The sequence below is a fragment of the Nothobranchius furzeri genome, chromosome 8, assembly GCF_043380555.1.
Source record: "Nothobranchius furzeri strain GRZ-AD chromosome 8, NfurGRZ-RIMD1, whole genome shotgun sequence".
NCBI classification, from domain to species: domain Eukaryota; kingdom Metazoa; phylum Chordata; class Actinopteri; order Cyprinodontiformes; family Nothobranchiidae; genus Nothobranchius; species Nothobranchius furzeri.
The window spans coordinates 50,070,123-50,091,831 of NC_091748.1; the positions used below are offsets into that span (position 1 = coordinate 50,070,123).

The 21,709-nt window shown below is 45.2% G+C and overlaps 1 protein-coding gene across 1 annotated transcript in view; it reads left to right on the plus strand.

The window, feature by feature from the left end:
• hcn2b (hyperpolarization activated cyclic nucleotide-gated potassium channel 2b) overlaps positions 1 to 21,709 on the plus strand; it is a 109,699-nt gene that overhangs the window by 5,003 nt on the left and 82,987 nt on the right. The gene's annotated exons all lie outside the window — the stretch shown is intronic.

The following is a 21,709-nucleotide window of genomic DNA, read 5'->3' on the forward strand; positions in this document are numbered from 1 at the left end:
ATGCTTTGTAATTCCGACCAGACACGGAGACAGAGGTGAAAGAAAGAAAGAAGGAAAAGACAAAAGGTGGGGGGAGAGGGAGAGAGAGGGGGGTGTCCACAAAAATAAACAATAATGAACAAGATTCTGCTTCTAGGCCTGCAGAAAGAGAAATACAATAAAATAAAATAAAACTAGAAAAATTGCATTTATTGCACAAATGCTGTTTGAATGCTGGATAGCTTAAATTGTAAGCTGAAGCTGCTGAACAGCTGAACTGAAGCTGAAACAAAGCAAAACTGTCCAAATGAGCTGAATGAATTGAAAGATGTAGAAGCAAAAAGCACCAACAAGCAAATAAAGCACAAAAAGTAAGTGAAGAATAGAGAAAAATCATCCTCAATAGTAAAAAACTGAAATCTGTGAACATTGTTTAAAAAAATGGACAGCTAAAATGTCTAAACACCTGTTATTTAAGTAGGACTATTTTAACAGTTGAATTTTTACATTTAGCTGAACTGTGAAATTAGCATCATATGCTGAATTCAGAAACTTAATTGCCGAAGCTGCTGAATAGCTCAAGTGAAGCTGAAACTAAGCAAAACTGTTAAAATGAGCTGAATGTTTTGAAAGATTTAGAAGCAAAAAGCACCAAAATGTAAATAAAGCACAAAAAGTGAAGAATGGAGAAAACAATCCTAAACAGCAGAAAACTGAAATCTGAACATTAAACTAAACATTAACACAAAACTCTGGACAGCAAAAATGTCTAAACACTTGTTGTTTGAGTAGGACTAGTTTAACAGTTTCATTTTTATATTTAGTTGAACTGTGAAATGAGTAGCATAAGCCAAATTCAGAAACAGATTGCTGAAGCTGCTGAATAGCTGCAGTGAAGCTGAAACTAAGCTAAACTGTCAAAATGAGCTGAATGTATTTAAAGATTTAGAAGCAAAAATCACCAACAAGCAAGGCCGGATTAACCATTTGGGCAACTGGGCATTGCCCAGGGGCTCACGAACCCTAAAGGGCCCTGGCCCAGGGCAGCAAGGGCACGAGCAAAATACTGTATCTGTAATTTCCCGCGTTATTAGTCCTCTTTTCTCCGGACATGTCCACTTTTCACTCTCTGTCCGGCATCTGGGGGTTTTTTGTATTGATGAAAATGTCCGGGTTTTCATGCAGGAGCAGGGATCGAATTATCGGGGAGATGGATATCCTACACATCCAGGGAGAGCCGGAAAAAATAAACGTTTTCTACCTATATTACATCATTCATGACTCTTTTGAGCAGAGAGCGGCAGAGCGATGATTGGTGCGCAGCGCTCCGGGCAGCTGCTTCCAGCGCACGGTCCATTCTCAAAGTGGCGCAACCAAAAAACTATAATTAACACACGATCGTTCATGTCCACACGTGTTCTCTACTTTCTGTCTTATTTGTGCCTGAAGCTCTCTGCTACTGCGGAGCTCATCACCTGTGCTGCGGTGATTTCACCTCACTGACGCAGCATTGACGCGCACTCCGCTTTGTGGTCAGGAGATCCCTTTGATCTGCTCAGAAGTAACTGATGAGGTGAAAAAGTAAGAATCCAGGCAGCAGTTTTTCTGGAGAGTTTAGAGGAGATGCAGGAAGATGAGAGACAGACAGGACAGGAAATATTTAAATGAAAACAAGAAAACAAAACAAAGTGTTGAAAAGTAAAATGTACGTAGATTTATCTCCACTACACGTTTTTACCTGTATAAAACAATAAGTTCTACACATGTCATATTTATACATCTGATACAATTCAGATCACCTTCAAAACTCTGTCACACACCCAGGGCCGTTTCAAGACATTTTGGGGGCCAAGGCAAAATGACCCCACCCACCCCCACCCCCCCTAACTGGGCTCCCCAGAAGCCTCTGTGTACTCCATACCCTCTCCAGGAGTATTAGTTATACAGTGTTTATAAAAGCTCCTCAGGCATCGCTGACATGTTATCAGATGAAAAACTAAATTATCAGACACGCTGTCTCATCTGCTTCTTTTCTAAACTTGCAAAAAGTAACAAAACCATTTGAAAGCCACTATTTGTGGATTCTCTGGAAGTTTCCATGGAGTGTGTGACAACTTATTTTTTCATTGATCCTATCGTCTAATCTCACAGCTGAAACAAACATCCTTAATGATCGTGCACAGGAAGCGTACCGATACTGTAGTAAAACAAAAGGTATAATAATTTCTTATTAATAAAACCTTGTTGCAGCACTAAAGCAGAAAAATTAGATTTTGCATTAAATATGCTAAATATTTGCATATGAATTGTTTTGGAGCCCTTTTATTGGCAGAATCTGATATTAATTTTAGTTCTTACAACGAAATGGGTCCCAACGTCATAGGCACAGATCCCCTGTCCTCTTGTTTGGAAATGGAACTATGGTCACCCTGTATTAAACAAACTGTCTACCCGGGCTTTTGCGCTGCACAGAGACGCTTCGCCGCCTATGACTGAACGTCAGTTGAGAGTCAGTCTCATGCAGACTGACCAATGAAGAGAGGGCCTCATGTTAAGACTCCTCATTGGTCAGTCCACATGAGGTGGGCCAAAGTTTTCCCTGAGCGGGTTACGTGATACCAGGCATTCAAGTATTGAGTATATTTACTGCATATAAGTGAAATATTCTGTATGTGCATAGGCGTCATTTTAACCGGGGACACCGGGGACATGTCCCCGGCAAAACTTGTAATTGGCAGCTGTGTCCCCCCCACTTTCAAAAAAGCCTGCTGATGAGGATTTTTGTTTTACCAGCTCAGATCTTATACCAGGGGTCGGCAACTTGTTCCCATCAAAGAGCCATTATTACCCATTTCCCACAGTAAAGAAAACACCGCAGCAGTCGCATCGTTGTGGGCGGGGCCTACCCACAGACAGCAGAGCGCTGCTCACAACAGGTGACAGCAGCCGGTACCATGGGCGTCGCACCCGTGGGGGATTCAACACCCACACTTTTCCAGCTGTTTTGCTCACCTCCACACCAGTCTGGTTTCTTTACGTCACACTCACTCTGTTTGCCTCATCTCCTTCTTCACCTCTGCTTCTGACAGCCGATGTCGGGTTTCCAGGAGAGCAGGAGAGGGAGGGACGGAAGAGCTCGACTGAATAATTTTACATCTTGACATTAGCTGTACAAAGTCTGAGTTTGATAAAATGAAGAACAACAATTTGCAGAGGTTTATAACTGGCGCGGCGCCAGGTTTTCATTTTTGGGTGGGCCACGGTAATTTTGGATGGACCTTAATAAGCAGTGACTTAGTGAAGCAGGCAGGTCGCGCTAGAAAATTTAGTTTAAAAAGACGTCATAAATGTGTTCCCCCGTCATTTTCGTCTTCGTCTTCGTCTTCCTCCGCTTATCCGGGTCCGGGTCGCGGGGGCAGCATCCCAATTAGGGAGCTCCAGGCCGTCCTCTCCCCGGCCTTGTCCACCAGCTCCTCCGGCAGGACCCCAAGGCGTTCCCGGACCAGATTGGAGATGTAACCTCTCCAACGTGTCCTGGGTCGACCCGGGGGCCTTCTGCCGGCAGGACATGCCCGAAACACCTCCCCGGGGAGGCGTCCAGGAGGCATCCTGACCAGATGCCCAAACCACCTCAACTGGCTCCTTTCGATCCGGAGGAGCAGCGGTTCTACTCCGAGTCCCTCCCGAATGTCCGAGCTCCTCACCCTATCTCTAAGGCTGAGCCCGGCCACCCTACGGAGGAAACTCATTTTGGCCGCTTGTATCCGCGATCTCGTTCTTTCGGTCATTACCCAAAGCTCATGACCATAGGTGAGGATTGGGATGTAGATTGACCGGTAAATCGAGAGCCTGGCTTTCTGGCTCAGCTCCCTCTTCCCCACGACAGATCGGCTCAGCGTCCGCATCACTGCAGACGCCGAACCAATCCGCCTGTCGATCTCCCGATCCCTCCTACCCTCACTCGTGAACAAGACCCCGAGATACTTAAACTCCTCCACTTGAGGTAGGACCTCTCCCCCGACCCGGAGGTGGCAAGCCACCCTTTTCCGGTCGAGAACCATGGTCTCAGATTTGGAGGTGCTGATCCTCATCCCAGCCGCTTCACATTCGGCCGCGAACCTACCCAGCAAGAGCTGAAGGTCAGAGCTGGATGAAGCTAGGAGGACCACATCATCCGCAAAAAGCAGAGACGAGATTCTCCTGCCACCAAACTCGACACACTCCACACCACGGCTGCGTCTAGAAATTCTGTCCATAAAAGTGATGAACAGAACCGGTGACAAAGGGCAGCCCTGACGGAGTCCAACCCTCACTGGGAACAGGTCCGACTTACTACCGGCTATGCGGACCAAACTGACGCTCCTCTGGTAAAGGGACTGAATGGCCCTTAACAGAAAGCCACCCACCCCATACTCCTGGAGCATCCCCCACAGGATGCCCCTGGGGACACGGTCATAAGCCTTCTCCAAATCCACAAAGCACATGTGGATTGCTTGGGCAAACTCCCATGCCCTCTCCATCACCCTTGCAAGGGTATAGAGCTGGTCCACAGTTCCACGGCCAGGACGAAAACCACATTGCTCCTCCTCTATCTGAGATTCAACTATCGATCGGACCCTCCTCTCCAGTACCTTGGCGTAGACCTTTCCAGGGAGGCTGAGGAGTGTGATCCCCCTATAGTTGGAACACACCCTCAGGTCACCCTTCTTAAAGATGGGGACCACCACCCCGGTCTGCCACTCCCTAGGAACTGCCCCCGATGACCACGCAATGTTGTAGAGACGTGTCAACCATGACAGCCCTACAACATCCATAGCCTTGAGATACCCAGGACGAACCTCATCCGCCCCCGGGGCTCCGCCGCTGTGTAGTTGTTTGACTACCTCAGCAACTTCTGCCCCCGAGATCGGACAGTCCATCCCCAGGCCTCCCAGCTCTGGTTCCTCCTCGGAATGCGCATTGGTGGGATTGAGGAGCTCCTCAAAGTATTCCTTCCACCGTCCGACTATAGCCTCAGTTGACGTCAGCAGCTCCCCATCTCCACTGTAAACAGTATGAGCGAGTTGCTGCCTTCCTCTCCTGAGGCGCCGGACAGTTTGCCAGAACCTCTTTGGAGCCGATCGATAGTCTTTCTCCATGGCCTCACCAAACTCCTCCCACGCCCGAGATTTTGCCTCGGCAACTGCCACTGCTGCACCCCGCTTGGCTATCCGGTACCTGTCTGCTGCCTCCGGAGACCCACAGACCAGCCACGCCCTGTAGGCCTCCTTCTTCAGCCTGACGGCTCCCCGAACCTCTGGTGTCCACCAGCGGGTACGGGGGTTGCCACCACGACTGGGACCGGCCACCTTACGACCACAGCTAGCAACAGCCGCCTCGACAATCGCAGAGTGGAACAAGGCCCACTCGGACTCAATGTCCCCCACTGCTCTCGGGACGTGGTCAAAGCTCTGCCGGAGGTGGGAGTTGAAGACCGTCTTGACAGGTTCTTCTGCCAGGCGTTCCCAGCAGACCCTCACTATGCGTTTGGGTCTGCCAGGTCTACGCGGCATGTTCCCTTGCCATCTGATCCAACTCACCACCAGGTGGTGATCAGTTGACAGCTCCGCCCCTCTCTTCACTCGGGTGTCCAAAACATACGGCCGCAGGTCAGATGATACGACTACAAAATCTATCATCGACCTGTGACCTAGGCTGCCCTGGTACCAAGTGTACCGATGGGCATCCTTATGTTCGAACATGGTGTTCGTTATGGCCAAACTGCGGCTTGCACAGAAGTCCATTAACAAAACACCGCTCGAGTTCAGATTAGGTGGGCCGTTCCTCCCAATCACACCCCTCCAGGTCAAGCTGTCATTGCCCACGTGAGCATTGAAGTCCCCCAGCAGGACAATGGAGTCCCCTGATGGAGCACTATCTAGCACTCGTCCCAGGGACTCCAAAAAGGGTGGGTACTCTGAACTGATATTTGGCCCATAAGCACAAACAACAGTCAGGACCCGTTCCCCGACCCGAAGGCGCAAGGACGCTACCCTCTTGTCCCCCGGGGTAAACCCCAACACACAGGCAGAGAGTCTCGGGGCTAACAAAAAGCCAACCCCAGCCCTCCGCCTCTCACCCGGAGCAACTCCAGCAAAGTAGAGTGTCCAACCCCTCTCCAGGTCTCGGGTTCCAGAGCCAATGCAATGTGTCGAGGTGAGTCCGACTATATCTAGCCGGTACCGCTCAACCTCTGCCACAAGCTCCGGCTCCTTCCCCGCCAGCGAGGTGACGTTCCATGTCCCAAAAACTAGTTTTCTTGTCCGGGGATTGGACCGCCAAGGCTCCCGCCTTGGTCTGCCACCCGATTCGCATTGCACCGGACCCTTCATGTTCCTCCTGCGGGTGGTGGGTCCACAGTTGGACGAGCCCATGTATCCGGTTCGGGCTGGGCCCGGCCGGGCCCCATGGGCGAAAGCCCGGCCACCAGGCGCTCGCTCACGGGCCCCAACCCCAGGCCTGGCTCCAGGGTGGGACCCCGGTAACCCTCCGGGCCGGGTACTCCGACTCTTCGTTTTAACCGCCATGAAAGATCCTTCGAACCGTTCTTTGTCTCACCCTTCACCTAAGACCAATTTGTCATGGGAGACCCTACCAGGGGCACTAAGTGCCCCAGACAACATAGCTCCTAGGATCATTAGGGCACTCAAACTCCTCCACCACGATAAGGTGACGGTTCAAGGAGTCATTATTATTTCTAAAATATGAAGTAAAAACTCCCAATTTAATTTTCATTCATTTGTCATTAATATGTAGTCTACACCCGTGCGTTAAGTGGACCAGCTTCCAGTAAACGCAAAGCATCCAGCCCACCTCTCCAAATGCGTAAAATGTGCATCAGCCGCTAGTTAGGCGTGCCGCGCGCACCGTCAGCTATCAGCCCAGACAAGAGCAGAGCAACTAGAGAAAGAATAGAGGATAATTGTGTCTGGATGTGGATGGAGATTACATTTTACATCAGCCTGATCATCATTTAAATACGTAAACCATCACCTGTCTTCTAGTCCACGCTATCAGCGTTATTTTAATTGGTGTGTGTGTGTGTGTGTGTGTGTGTGTGTGCGTGTGTGTGTGTGTGTGTGTGTGTGTGTGTGTGTGTGTGTGTGTGTGTGCTTTCCACTTCAAACACTGGTCTAACCAACCTGACCAGCGTGTCCAGTAACATATTAATGTTACAATTAAACAGTTTCACTTCATGTAGGCTAGGAACATTTCACCTGCCGTGGCCCGACCGCTTATGCTCCACATAAACTTTGTGCGTGATCAAATGTCCCTACAGGTGCTTTCTGAGCTGAAGAGGCGACTGGATGCGTCATGCGTCTCCATATTGGAGACGGGAACAAGCGCTGTTCAGCCAAACTTTCATAATTTCATAAAAATAACATTTTTCCAAGTGACACATCCCTCAGAGAGACCGGGTTTCCAGACCGCTTCAGTGGGAGGAAATCAACGAACATCCTTGAGTTTATCCGTCAAAATAAACAGTCAAATGGAAATATCTGTAACCTGTCATTTAACTGTTTTGCCTTCTTGTGAAGATTGTTGCAAAGAGAAACAATTAAACTTGATTAACCCCAGAGCCACGCGCACTGCACTGTACGTCGTGACTGTAAATGAGGGGGAAACAATTTAATCGGATCCTTTTCTTTTCAACATGGTTTAATGTAAAGTTTCATTCAGTACAAACTTTAGTTACACCAATCTAACGAGACAGAGCCTGGATTTGTATTCTGAACAGTTTAAACATGTTTAAAACGGAGACATGCGTGACGTGTTTAAAGTCCGCACCTGCTCCGCTATTATGGAAATTAAACTAACAAGATGAATAGCATGAACTTATTTTAGGCACAGACAACATCCCCACACTTTTGAAAAGTTTGCAACGCGCCTGGTCGCTCGTGTACGTCAAAGTTATCTTTCATAAGAAGATAATCAATAAAACGATTTATATAAAGATGATCCAGAAGTTGTAGCCCGTCTCTGCTACAATATTTTGATATTTTTCACCCTGTTGGTGGTTTTACTGAGCAGGTGCCACTTTTGTCACGCGATTCTTTTTAAAACATGTTTAGACTGTTCAGAATACAAATCCGGGCTCTGTCACGTTTGATTGTTGTAATTAAACTATGTAGGTGGGGAAGGTCAGAAAGCAGCTCAGAAGCGCATATGATTACGCACAAGCGTGACGCGTCAACCCGGTCTCACAGTAAGACTGGGTTGGACCTGTTCAGGTTTACGCAGACAATCTTTACATTTAGAATTGGCATACAGATGTAAAATTAATGCAGTAAAATATAAAGCATTTTATTTAAATATCCATTCATTATTTTAAAAGTACAGAGAGCCGCATCAGATGGATGGAGGAGCCGCATGCGGCTCCAGAGCCGCGGGGTGCCGACCCCTGTGCTAGCCTACTTTATTGTCCCCAGCAATTTTTAAACCCCACTCAAGTGTATGGTTATTGTCCCCAGCAATTCTGAAAACAAACTGACACCCTTGTGTATGTGACCATATTATGGTGATCCTTGGGTCGTGATGATGGGGCCCTTTAATATTGTTGCCCAGGGTACAACAAAGTGTTAATCTGGCCCTGCCAACAAGTGTAATAAAGCTCAGAATATAGGTGAAGAATGGATAAAAAATGCTAAACAGCAGAAAACTTTAATCTTTGAATATTAATTAAAAACTCAAAATTTGAAATGTTAAACAGCTGGCATTTGAATGAGAATAGTTTAACGGGTACATTTTTACAATTGGCTGAACTGTGAATTTAGAAATATTTGCTGATATCTGAAACTGATAGATTAACATGTGTTCAGATTTGATATGGGATGGATGAATGGTTAGATGAATGAAATAACGGATGAATTGTTGGATGGATGTTAGATGGTTTATTGGATGGATGGATGGATGGATGGATGGATGGTCGGACAGATGGATGGATTTATATGTGGATGGATGGATTCCTTAGGCCAAGCCGATCGATTTGATGTCTCACTTGTGTGGGTGTGTAATTCCATTTAGCCAAAAGATGATTGACCTCTCTCAACCAATCAGGGAGCTGGGAGGCAGCGGGGCACTTTCCCACCTTCTGATGGTCAATCAAATTTAAGTTGTTTCTAGTTTTAAGTACAGATAGTTCAAAAAGATCAACAACAGGAATCTGTTATTGGCTCAGTATTCAGCTTTTTATATTCATTCCTATGAGACTAAGGCGTTCCCCTGCTTGTCGAGAGACATAGTCCCTCCAGCGTGTCCTGTCTTCAAAAGAAGTCCCAGGAGAAGGGAGGGGTCAAAGGCCCCACCTGACATACACAGTCATACACAAACACAGCCACACACTCACTCCCTCATGCTCACACATACACATACAACCAAAGACTACAAAAATGCACGCCGGACACCCACTCATGCTCCCCATACACACCCTATTCACTCTGGCCCCGGTGCTGCTGCACATGGGGTACAACCATTACCGGTTCCCAGAGTTCAACCCTTTCTGCTGGGGTGCTGATGAGCAGGCTCCCCCGCCCAACGCTGAGCACAGCAACCCACCAACCCAGACCCCAACCAGACGGCCAGATCTCCCTCCTAGCCTCCAGCCCCAGGAAGCCAAGCGACAACAGAGGTGTGCTAAGACCCCTAGTCTCCCTCCACCTGCTCCAATATGGTGTTAGTGAGTGTTGATGAGGTGTATTCCATGGCTGCGGTGAGCGGGCAATGCAGGCATCGTCTGGCCTATGCCAGCTGATGCCACCACACCACCCCACTTGCACCCACAGCCCTCAGTGTCTAAGTGCAGTTTAAAATTGGGAGTGGGCACCGGCACCTGGGATGAGGCTGAGAGATCCCCTTGTCAAATGCCGTTGAATGTGCTCACTCCCATGGCCCTAAGTGTGTGTTTGCGTGGAATGTCGTTGGTGGAAGTGTTTAAGGTGCAAATAAAATTGGGGAGCAGGTTGCCACAGGAATGCGGAAATGGGGTCCTATGTGCATGTTTGTGTGATGATGTGAGGGAGCAGGAGGAGAGAAATATGTGGGGATGGGGAGGAATGGCTGGTTGGGCTTAGCCCTCCAGGGAGCCAGCTCCCCCACTGGCCCCAATAGGCACCTCTGTTGTCCAAATGCCACCCAGGGCATAGATACCCCAGCCCATCCTGCCAGGGCTCAAAGCAGCAGCATCGCAGAGCCTCACGGAGTCCGAGGACACAACCCAGCCCCACCCCAGCAGAATATATCTACGCCCATCCCTGCATTTGCACAACTTCCAGATTATATAAGACACAGGACATCCAGGTAAGGTTGGGTCCTCTCCCTCCTGGACATCCCCCTCCCCTGTGATGGGACAGCAGAGGAGCCAAGGTCTACCTGAGGCCCCTGAACCCGAGCCAGGCACTGCCGCATGTTCCTGCCTTCTCCCCGGCAGCATACATATCAGGACCATTTGAATTTATAAAAGACAAACCACACTGGAATACAACCCTAAAGGTGCATGAAGTAATAATGACATCCTGTGGTCAAAGCTTGTTACTGCAGTCTATTTATCACTACCGCTCTGAGTTTCATGGCTGTTGCCAGCTCTTCCAGAGGAATCCCAAGGCGTTCCCTGGCCAGCCAAGAGACATTGTCCAACCAGCGTATCCTGGGTCTTCCCTCAACTATTTGTTTCTTGTTCAACCTTAGCATTGTTAGCTCAACATTAGCTAAATGTTAGCTTCTAGCCTTCTTTACACGATAATAAGGCAAAACAAAAATATGTCGTATCTTCTTTGGGGTACAAGAAATAACTTCTGGGTCACTTCTGTTACTGTTACCATTCTTTCCACAAAATGTTGGTGCGTTTTGCCAGCTGGTGTTGAACTACAAAAGACGTTGCAGACTTGGCAATCCCGTGGGCTCACTTATGACCAGGAGGTTTGTAGGATGGATTGTGAACAAAGGTCCAATTCTCGCGCTTCCACACAGGCACTCTTCAAATGCGCAATCCCGTCAAGGGGTGCAAATACCTAGGGTGTTCCGATTCTTATGTGCGGAAGTTGATCACGCCCTTTTTGCACCCTTGATTGTCACTTCATCCAAGTCTGTATTACCCACAATCCTTTGCTGCGGGAGAAAGGGCTCAAGTGCCTATTCTAAAAATATGTATTTTTAAATGAAAGTAGTTTATTTTATGATGATTAATTGATGCTCTCAAGAGGAGCCAGTTGAGGTGGCTCGGGCATCTAGTTAGGATGCCTCCTGGACGTGCGTCCTTGGTGAGGTTTTCTGGCATGTCCAATCAGGAGAAAACCTAAAGGGAGACCCAGGACACGCTGGAGGGACTATGTCTCTCGGCAGGCAGGGGAACGCCTTAGGATTCCCCCGGAGGAGCTGGCCCAAGTGGCTGGGGAGGGTCTGGGCCTCCCTGCTCAGGCTGCTGCCCTCATAACCCAATCCTGGATAAGCGGCCGAAAATGAATGAATGGATTAATAATTGATGCTCTGAATGTTTTAGACAAAGCAACAATGAATGTAAATTTATTTCAAATAGTTGTTTATTTGTTTGTTGTTAATGAAGTTATTTTTTTAAAGCATCACAGCGACCAGCAGCATCACATGCATTGCGGCCGATGACACGATGCTCCCTGTCCGGATGCAGCAGTTATTTGCACACTTGTGTACCACGAACTCGAAGACTTACTGCACACTTCCTCCATGCGCACCACACAGAAGACTGCAGGGCGCAGTGCAGGCACTGGGATTGGGCCAATAGCTACATCCTTTCTCCACTATTTTTAAAGGAGAAAAACTGGCAACCTTCCAGCTGGCCGAGAAAGAAATCTGTTTCAAAGTTGCCTTCCTTCCAACAAGATTGAGACATTAGGCTATTATATGAATATTTCACAGTAAAATTATTACTTATTGTACCTTTAAATTCACAGGAGCATAGTAACTATGGAAACAATGTAGGTTATATTTCCCTTTCTCTTTTGTGTGTCACATATTTGTCAAATCTTTTCACACAAATCTGTTTTTAGTATTTTTTTCATCCCTTTTGGAGAAATTGTTATAATAAAATTTGTCAAACCACATTTTTCAGCTAAAAAATTCTTGGTTTTGCACATAAATGATGAGAAAACAAATTATGACATTCAAAAATATGAAGAATGTGACAAAACTTTCACATAATCAAAAATTGTTTGTTGCATTTGAGAATCCTGCTGTCAGGTATAGGGAACTGGACCCAAAAGCAAGGCTTGAGAAGGAGGAGGTAAAAGCAGAGGCGGTTTTACCATTAGGCATAGGTAGGCGGCCGCTTGGGGCCCCCTTGTGTTGGGGGGCCCCCTAGCCCTGACAGCCAGCACCCCTCTGTTAATGCCACAATATTCTTATTACCAACCTGTGGCCGCAGACGGGATTGGACATGCGCACTTCTCATTACCATAATTCCTGAACCCTTCAAGATATCATTAAAATTCCAAAAGTGCTGAAAAGATTAAAAATGGGGCTTTTCGTGCATATACAATACATTACGGTAGCCACTGGGATTCCCTGTCTTGAGCGCACCGAATCACAACAAAGATTCAGAGAGTGCTGAGTTTGTCATCCAAAATGCTCTGTTGTATAACTTTTGAATGGCTGATCAGATCCAGGAAATTCCAACTGTTCCTAAAAGTACATAAAAGCAGCTTTCCAACGATCTATAGCATGAAGCAATCAGAGTTAGGGAAAATATCGCTACGAGGGGAAATCCTGCTGTACAGCCTGATTGAAACGGAGCGCAGCGCCACGCTGAAAGCGGATAACGGAACGGGGAAGCTAATCAGCATAAAAAGCCAGCATGAAATTATGGAAATGCCTCAAAGAAAATCACCACGATCTATTAGGTGTCCCAGAAGGCTTATATCTGAAGACGGTGACCACGAAGAAGGACAGATCTCCAGTGAACCAGGATATGAACGTTTGTTCAGTCTTTATTTTTTATTGAACAACCCTCAACTATTTGCTAATTGTAAGATTCAGCATCATTCCAGCATTGTTTATCTTTTTACAATAAATAATTATTTTTGCTAAAACAAATGTTTTTGGTATAGCAGCACGGTGTGCAAGAGAAGCACCCCATGGTAGTGTGAGGTGTGCAGGACTCTGCCTGCAGCTGGAGAGAAACTGCTTCAAGGTCTACCACATCAAATAAACCGTCTGAAAGTTTACAAAAATAAATGGTCTTAAAAACTGCTACAAGACACCAAGGTTCAAACTTTTTAAAGAATAGATGCATTTCAGTTCAAAGTTTAAATTGTTTGCCCAGTAATTTTGAAGTTCCTGTTCAGTAATAACTGTAAAAAATTCAAATCCGTTTTTTGCTTTTTTCACTTTTAAGCTGATTTTTTAAAGGCTGTAATAGACATACATTCTAAATAGAAGAAGAAGAAGAAGAAGAAGAAGAAGAAGAAGACGAAGAAGAAGAAGAAGAAGAAGATGATATCATTTCTATAGCGCCTGTCAAGATAAAAATCACGAGGTGCTTCACAAAAACAAAAATATAAATATAAAAAAGCATTCAGAAAATGTTTAAAAATATATTTAAAATGAGCAAAAATAGGCAATTGGGATTTAAACGAAAAAATTTTAAGAAAGAGAGAGAGTGAATAGGAAAGAGGGAAATCAGTGAGGAAGGTGGAATAGGTGGGGAGAGCAGAATAAAGAGAGAGTGGTGAAGAAGGTCATACAAAAGCCAGCTTGAACAAGCGAGTCTTCAGCTGCTTTTTAAAGGAGACCACTGAGTCCACTGATCTCAGGCTCAGGGGAAGAGAGTTCCAGAGTCTGGGGGCCACAGCAGCAAATGATCTGTCACCTTTGGTTTTTAGCCTGGTGCTGCAAAACCAGTAGGCTTTGATCACTGGACCTCAGGGACCTGCTGGGGGTGTAGGGACTAAGAAGATCACCAATGTAAGATGGTGCTTGTCCATTTAAGGCCCCATAGACCAGAACCAGGATTAAGAAATGAATCCTAAAGTTGACTGGCAGCCATGAAGCTGGAGGAGAAGTGGCTTCACGTTTCTTTTCATGAAATGTTATAGTGGTTTGGAAATACAAACCATACACGGAAAGCTGAGGTTGTTCTGAAAAAAGGAGAAGAGTTACACACACTTTGCACTTTTTATTACAATTTTACAGCCATAAGATTAAAAAAAATACCAGGCGGCCCTGTTATAATTATGGTCATAAGAGGGTTATTAAGACTGCGATGCACAAACAGGAAGTGATTGGTAGTCATTCCACTCCAATCCAGTTGGTGGCAGTAATGCACCAAATTGTTGTTTGACAAGTGCCATAAGACCACAAATAAGAATAAGAAGAGAGGCTGGAGCATTCGTAACAAACTCAAAGCGATAGTCAAAACATCAAGCATGACATGAAGTTATCCTAGTGGCTTAATAAAAGCTTTTATCTTCACTTCTGAAAGTGACGTTGTTTTTCGATGTAAACATCAAAAGGAAGCAGAAAGGAAAGACAATGGAAAATGTTTAAAGGGAGGAAAACAGACCAAAATGGAAAATAGAAAAAAAATAACTAAGGCTAAAGCACAGGAGCGCTGACAGAAAAAAGAAAGCAGAGCAAATATTGAAAGCACTCAAAGGGAGGGATATACAGGAAAAAAAAGAGGAGGACTAATAAAAAGGGAAAATAACTCATGTCAGAAGAGGGGAGAGTTTCGCAAATCCAGTTAAAGGTAAGATTGTCAAAAATTTAGTGTAAGGGGCCCCGTGTCTGTGTTCACCTTGGCCCCCCAAATTGCTAAATCCGCCCCTGGGTAAAAGGCAAATGTCCTTTAATAAGGCAGAGGTCAAAAAGCAGGTAAATATTCCAACAAGCAAGTCCAAGTTAGCTGGCAAAAAAGTGCAGAAACAGATGCACCAAAACCAAGTCAAAAATACTGAGAGCAAACACTAATCAAGGCTGGAACGAAGAGCTAAAAGACAACCACGATCTGGCAACTGAAAAGGAGAACAGAGAGAGGTTAAATACAAGTGAACACAGCTGGGATGACTCTGGTTAATGAAGGACAGAAAGTGACACAGAGGTGAGAGGAGGATGTCAGTGTAGTACAGGAAACAAAGAGCTGGGCTCCTGGCAGGGTGTGACACCTTTTAATGAATTTAAATGTCTGTCGGAGGACTGCTGGCTGAATGCCATCAGAGATATTTTTGTAAACTCGGTGCACAAAAATGAGCAAAAATTAATCATTTTTACATTTATCATCAACTGTCAATCACTCTCATGAAACAGAATATAATCTTAACTAGTAATAACAAACTGGATTTGAGTGCAGCCGCTCATGTGAGCAGACAAGCATTTTGGTGGCATATCTAAACAATGCTTCTGTCCATTTGAACTTTCTGACACCAAAAGATATGCTAACCAGAGTTGTATTACAATACTCCTGATAACTGGATTATAATGCTTATTGCTCAGTTTACTGATGCAGTTAATTAAAGAATAATTTGTGTTTATGACTGGCAACGAGAAAAGAGATTTTCAGGGGAACGAGCACAAACACTGGAGAGAAATTAATTGGATTTTATTTTCTTTCTTTTTTTTACAACCACATGCTCCTTGTTTTTACAGTATCTTATATGTGATGCATCAGATGATTAAACAATTGACAAACTGCCTCAAGTAAAAAGGCTCTTGCTATTCTATTAATATGATCAAATTATGCATGCCCTTTACAGATTTTTTCTATTTTGTTGTTACTAAACAGTGTTCGATCAACCAAAGAACCAGAAAAAAATTAAAAATCTTTTTTTGTTTTTTAAAATTACTGTTTCTACTGTCAAGTAAAAAGAAACTACCTCAGCCTGGTCTTGTGGGAAAAAAAAGTAATTGTACCCCCTGTGAAATCCTGAACTGACTGTTATTGACCCATGTTTAGAAAGCCCTGACTCCTGCCGTAGAATTAAGATTTCTCCTCAATAGAAACTGTTTCACAGCATAATCTGGGCTAAAAGATCTCAACTAGCAACAGGTCACGGCCCGTGACGGACTTCGCAGAAATAAAACGGTTTGCTTCAGTGAAACTCTGCCCATTCCAGGTCCAACAAAACATAACTACCAGAGCATCTTAAGCGAGTTAGTTGCCGGGCTGTCTATGGTAGTCCAGTGCTTAAAGAGCAAGTCACCCCCTACAAGAAACTTACTTCACTCCCTCTTCATGTTTGAAAAATGCAACAAATGCTGTTGCCTAGCAGACCGAGAGGGTGGAGCCGCTAACAAATACACACACACACACACACACACACACACACACACACACACACACACACACACACACACACACACACACACACACACACACACACACACACACAGGCTCACAACGGCATTGTGACATCATAAGGACCAGTTTACATCATAGCATACCTCTTAGCCAGTAGCGGTGGCAGATTTAAATTCTAATGCAGTAAAGAGTTTTTACCTGACAACGGCACAACACTGACCGTTTTAGGCAGAAAATTACAATTTTAACTAAAATGTACTAAAGTACAAAACTATTAACTACACGTGTCTGCAGCACGAGTAGACACACATTTATATAGTTTATCAGAAAAAAAAAGTTGATTTGGGGGTGACTTGCTCTTTAAGGCAGGGATTCCCAAAGTGTGGTGCGCGCACCCCTGGGGGTGCGCGAGCTGCCGCTAGGGGGTGCGCGAGGTGAAAAGTGTAATGGCTGCGGAGCTCAGAGAAGTCTGTCATGTGTCACCATTAGCGTAGCCAGAAACTCATTTGTGGGTGGGCCAAAGAAAAAGTAAGTGAGCCCAATAAATGTAATTGAAAACAAGTATATTTTTGCGCGATCGTGTGTCCTCCGCATGTGCCCTAGCTTCATAATAACAATGCGCCGAGCTTCAGCACTCTGGCCTGCGCACGCCGATATGTTCCGTATTTGATCATTTTTAACGGTGTTGGAGGAATCTGAAGGTGGCGAGTCATTCTGGCAGATTGTAATTAACACCCTGTCTCATGCAGGTGTTCTGACGTTGTAAACCTCACACACAGAACATTGTGGATGTAACAAAATAACAAGAAATGATTCCCATTCAGGCTATTGACAGCGCGCTGAAGATCTGAAGTTCAGAGTGCGTCTGTCAGAGGTCAGACGCGTTCCAGCTGAACCACGGCTCACGGGTGCACAAGTGAGCACATCTTGGCTGGGCAGAAGTAATTTTACAACATCGGTTTAAATAGCGCGAGACGCGGTGACTTGAGTGGCTGTGCCGCGCGCGCGCGCGCACACACACACACACAGATTCAATAAGCACGCACGCTGCTTTAACTCCGGCGCGCCATCAGACTGAAGGCAGAAATGAACGCTGCCTCCACCGTGATAAAAACTTTAAAGAGGTTATTTTTCATTCAAGGTCAAATTAAGATATTAGCTTCTGGGATGAGTCGGGTCCGCTCCAGCCAGTGACTCCTCATGAACCTGACCACATCTCATGTTACTGCAGCATTTGTTATTCCAGTCAGCGTGGCAGCGGATCACAGATTCAGCCTCACCATAAAAAAGCAATAAGTCGGTCTGAGGTAAAAGTGAACATCATGGCTTTATCTTGTCCCCTATTGACATTTGATTACGCACAAGTAGGTGATCAGCTCAGGTTTAAGCAGAGCAGAAGGAAGGAGAGCGCTCTGGCTGCACAGGTTAAACGTTCCTACTTTAAGAAAACTGTTAAATTGCATTGTTTATGTGCTACCTGGGCACTCTAAATATTTATTTGAAATTAAATGAAAGGAAATTGTAATGGTATCGAATGTTTATTAATTACTATTTAAAAAATGAAAGTGATGGGGAATTTTTTTAACCCTGTCTGTTTAGCTTGACATCTTATATATATATATATATATATAAAGCCATGCCCCGATGTGTGTGTGTGTGTGTGTGTGTGTGTGGGGGGGGGGGGGGGCGTCGACATGGTCGGGACATAGAAGGGGGTGCGCGGCTAAATAAGTTTGGGAACCACTGCTTTAAGGCATCCAGTGTGGCACTTTAACCACTGGATTACCAAGTCTGTTACAAAACAAGTATCTTAAACTAGATATTCTGCTGGCCAGGAGGGATAGGTTTGACCAGACTAGCTTCTGGAGGAAATAACAATATCACGTGGTAAAAAGCTCCAACAAGTGGATTTTCCATGATATGGGCCCTTTAATGTGTGGCTGAATAAACAAGAACTTGTGAAATCTGTAGGGGGCTAATACTTGTTCACAAGAACAAGGTTCTTACTCATTTGTTTTGGAATATATCTTTTTGGTACAAACCAATTATCCTGCCACACAAAAGATATGGAAACAAAAACGGATTCATCCTTTGATTTAGGTGCCGTTTTACATTCAGCTGTTAATGGTCTAGAATTCAAGAATGAAATTATGTGGAGAAAAACAGGCAAGTTCAAAGAAACCCTTTGAAATGTTTCCAGGAGGAATGTTTCTGAAGATTAGTTAAAAATTACATAAAAGCCTGGCTTCGGGAATTAGAGTGTGCAGACATTAGTGATGGCTCAGCACTTTTGCACCGTGGCGTAGATCAGAAATGAAGGCCGATCTATTGATAGATGCATTATCATCCATCAGGAGCCTTTCTCTCCTGTGCAAACACAATTAGCCCCTGGTCTCCTCAGTGTGTGCTCTCTTTTATCTGTGTACAAACTCAGTTTGACTAACAAAACATACCAATCAAATATCTGTTCCTCTGTTCTGAAAATAACCACTGCTCTTCTGATTACAGAGTGGTAACTTCAGCATCATGAGACCCAAAGTTACCGGTTCTAACTTGCTCCGGTGCACAGTGGCTCTGGCCTGAACTGCTGAGCTCAGCTATGCTGGGCTTGGCTCACCTTGATTCAAACGCGGCTGGCTCGTTCTCCCCAGCCCAGCTCAGCTTACGTTCACTTGCTGCTGCTGGGTTTCCCTAAAAATCCCGTTTTGTGATGATTTCACAAAACAGTTAGGAGAGATAACCAGAAAGCAGACAATTAGAAAGCAAACATGTTCAAAGTTATTTAAAATCACTGGTGATGCATTTTTTTTTTCATCCAGTGTGTGTTTGTGTTCTGTGTGGTCATCACAAAAGATCACACAAGCATGACTGGGAATATTAGGAGTAATTTCCTGAGGCAGGAGCCTTGAATCTTTTGGGCCATTCTCATCTGTACCTGGTCGGCCCGGCCCGGCCCGGATAGCATAGCTTGCTTACATATCTTGGCGGCCTGCCTTTTTTCCGGGTGCAACAAGACTCAGTGCGTTTACATGCAGCCAGTAACCCTTTTAAAATCCGAATATTCACAAAAACCCGGTTCCGCAGGTCCATGTAAACACCGCCAGAAACCCGGATATGCTCATAACCGGGTTTTTAAAAACCCGGTTACTACACCTGGGGTAACCCTTTTCTAACCCGAATGTTTGGTCGTGTAAACGCATATCGGGATATCCCCATCAAAGCGTGTGTTCTGCGCATGCTCTGTTCGCAAGGAATCTTGGTCTTTTGAGTAGCGAGACGTCTTGTATGCGCCAGAACTCCGGAAGTAAACAACAAGTTGGGAGCAACATGGCGAGTCGCAGCACAGCACCGCACTTTTGGAGTGACGAGGAAACTAAAGCGCAAACAAACGCGGTCGCTATCTCTTCCGAACTGGGAAACATGTTGTTGTTTTCACGGATACCGGAACAAGAAGAACCGGAAATGACGCATATTGCGTCTGGACGTAGTCCATACGTCCTGACGCTACCCCAACGTCCACATTTAAATCGGGTTATGCAAGTTAGGGGTAACTCTTTCTATTCATGCTTGTAAACGGGTTATTCTGATCAACTCAGAAACCCGAATACCGACCTTAACCCGATCATAACCCGGATATTGGCTGCATGTAAACGTAGTCAGTGTTTTTCAGCCCTCTTTCTGAGGGGGTCTGCTTCAGGCTGACCAGGGCCAACACACCCACTGCTGACAGCAAATTCACACCTTCCATTACAGCAAGCCTCTGATTGGTGGGTCGAATCAGCCCACATGGGCTTAAGGCATGCTCAATTCATTATCATTCATTATCATGCTGATTACCTAGAAGCTGAAAGTGTCTCTGACTGCATTCCTTGCATACCTAAGCAAGGATGTGTGGAATCAACTGGGCCAGGCTGGGGCCGACTGGAGCTATCCGGGCAGGGCCGACCAGGTACAGATGGGAATGGCCCAAATGTGTTCTGTTTATGTTCATGAGTGAGACAACGGGTGGGAGTGGGTCTGAGGTAACGGACTGGCAGCAGGGCCAATATTCATCTTTGTTTCCTCTGAATGCATTTGACCACAAAATAAATGAATAGGAAATGGATTTTTTTTTCTTTCTCTACACTCAGAGACTTGTAGTCACAGTAATGTGCTTTGGCCCAGATTGCACTCCGACAGTGACACATGGCCAGGTTCTGTTAAGGTGTCGAGGGGAACATTAGTCCTAGAGCTTCATTAATCATAATGGGGAGGCTTTCTAATCACAGGGCAGGCCTCACACTGTGTTGCCTTTTCTCCTCCTAATGGGTCTAAGACCAATAATCGTTAGAAAGATGCTAGATATGCTAATTGTAGACACAAGAATGAATGAGCTTCGTCTTTGGACAACATTGTACTTGCTTTAAATAAAATAAAAAAGTAAAAAATAAAAATAAAACAACAGCAATAATCTATTGCTAGAAGTGGGACGTTCTTTTTACTGGACATGGTCTTTCTTATTGCTGAATCTAATTAATTAACCTAATTAATGTTATTAATCAAAATTAATTCATGATTTTAAAATAAAGGCACTTATTTTTTCACATAGGACTAGGTTGGATGGCCTCTATTCCTGTAAATGAAACAATCATTTGAAAACAACATTTTATGGTTATTTTTGTCTTTTACTGATATTTGTTTGCTAACATTTGAGTGTGACAAAAAAAGTAAAAACAAAATAAATCTTTAAGAAAGCAAATCCTTTTCCTCAGCTGTGTATTTGTGTATGGAGGTGATGGGATGAGTCACAGAAGTTCATCCTGACCAGACTGCTTCCTGACTTTAAATCCATACAGAGTCTCCAGACTCACACATTTGGCCTATTTCCAATGTAGGACGATTTTCTTGCATCAAGTGAGAAAATAGCAACAAACCAAGACACAGACCCACGAAGCAGGGATTTCTAGCATGCATGAATATGTAATTATCTTTACCTTAAGCAGACAGGCGTTATCTGGCCCACATTTCTTCCACGCTGGACAGTTCTCCCCCCGTTCCTCATGATGGAATTCACTTTTACTTTAATGATTTAGCAAAGCACCCAGTTGGCCCAGTTTAAGGAGGATTCCTCACCATGCAAAACTAACCTCACATGCAGACACACACAGTAGCAACACGCCCTGACCCTGCAGTGATGCTCAGAAACAGCCTCCTCCCCATGGCATTCAGCCGGGCGTACACTGTGCGACTTTTTCACTCGTAGCACTCAGCTTCAGCTCAAACTGTACGACTTCCTCGCAGAGCAGATCTCACGAGTCATGTGCTCACACTGCACGACCCAGTTCTCGGATGCGATCTGACTGCTCACACTGTACGTCTGGTAGCAACACGTCGGCCCTAAAAATATGCAAAAAACAGCAGTTTTTACTCAACACGTCAGACTTTTTTGTT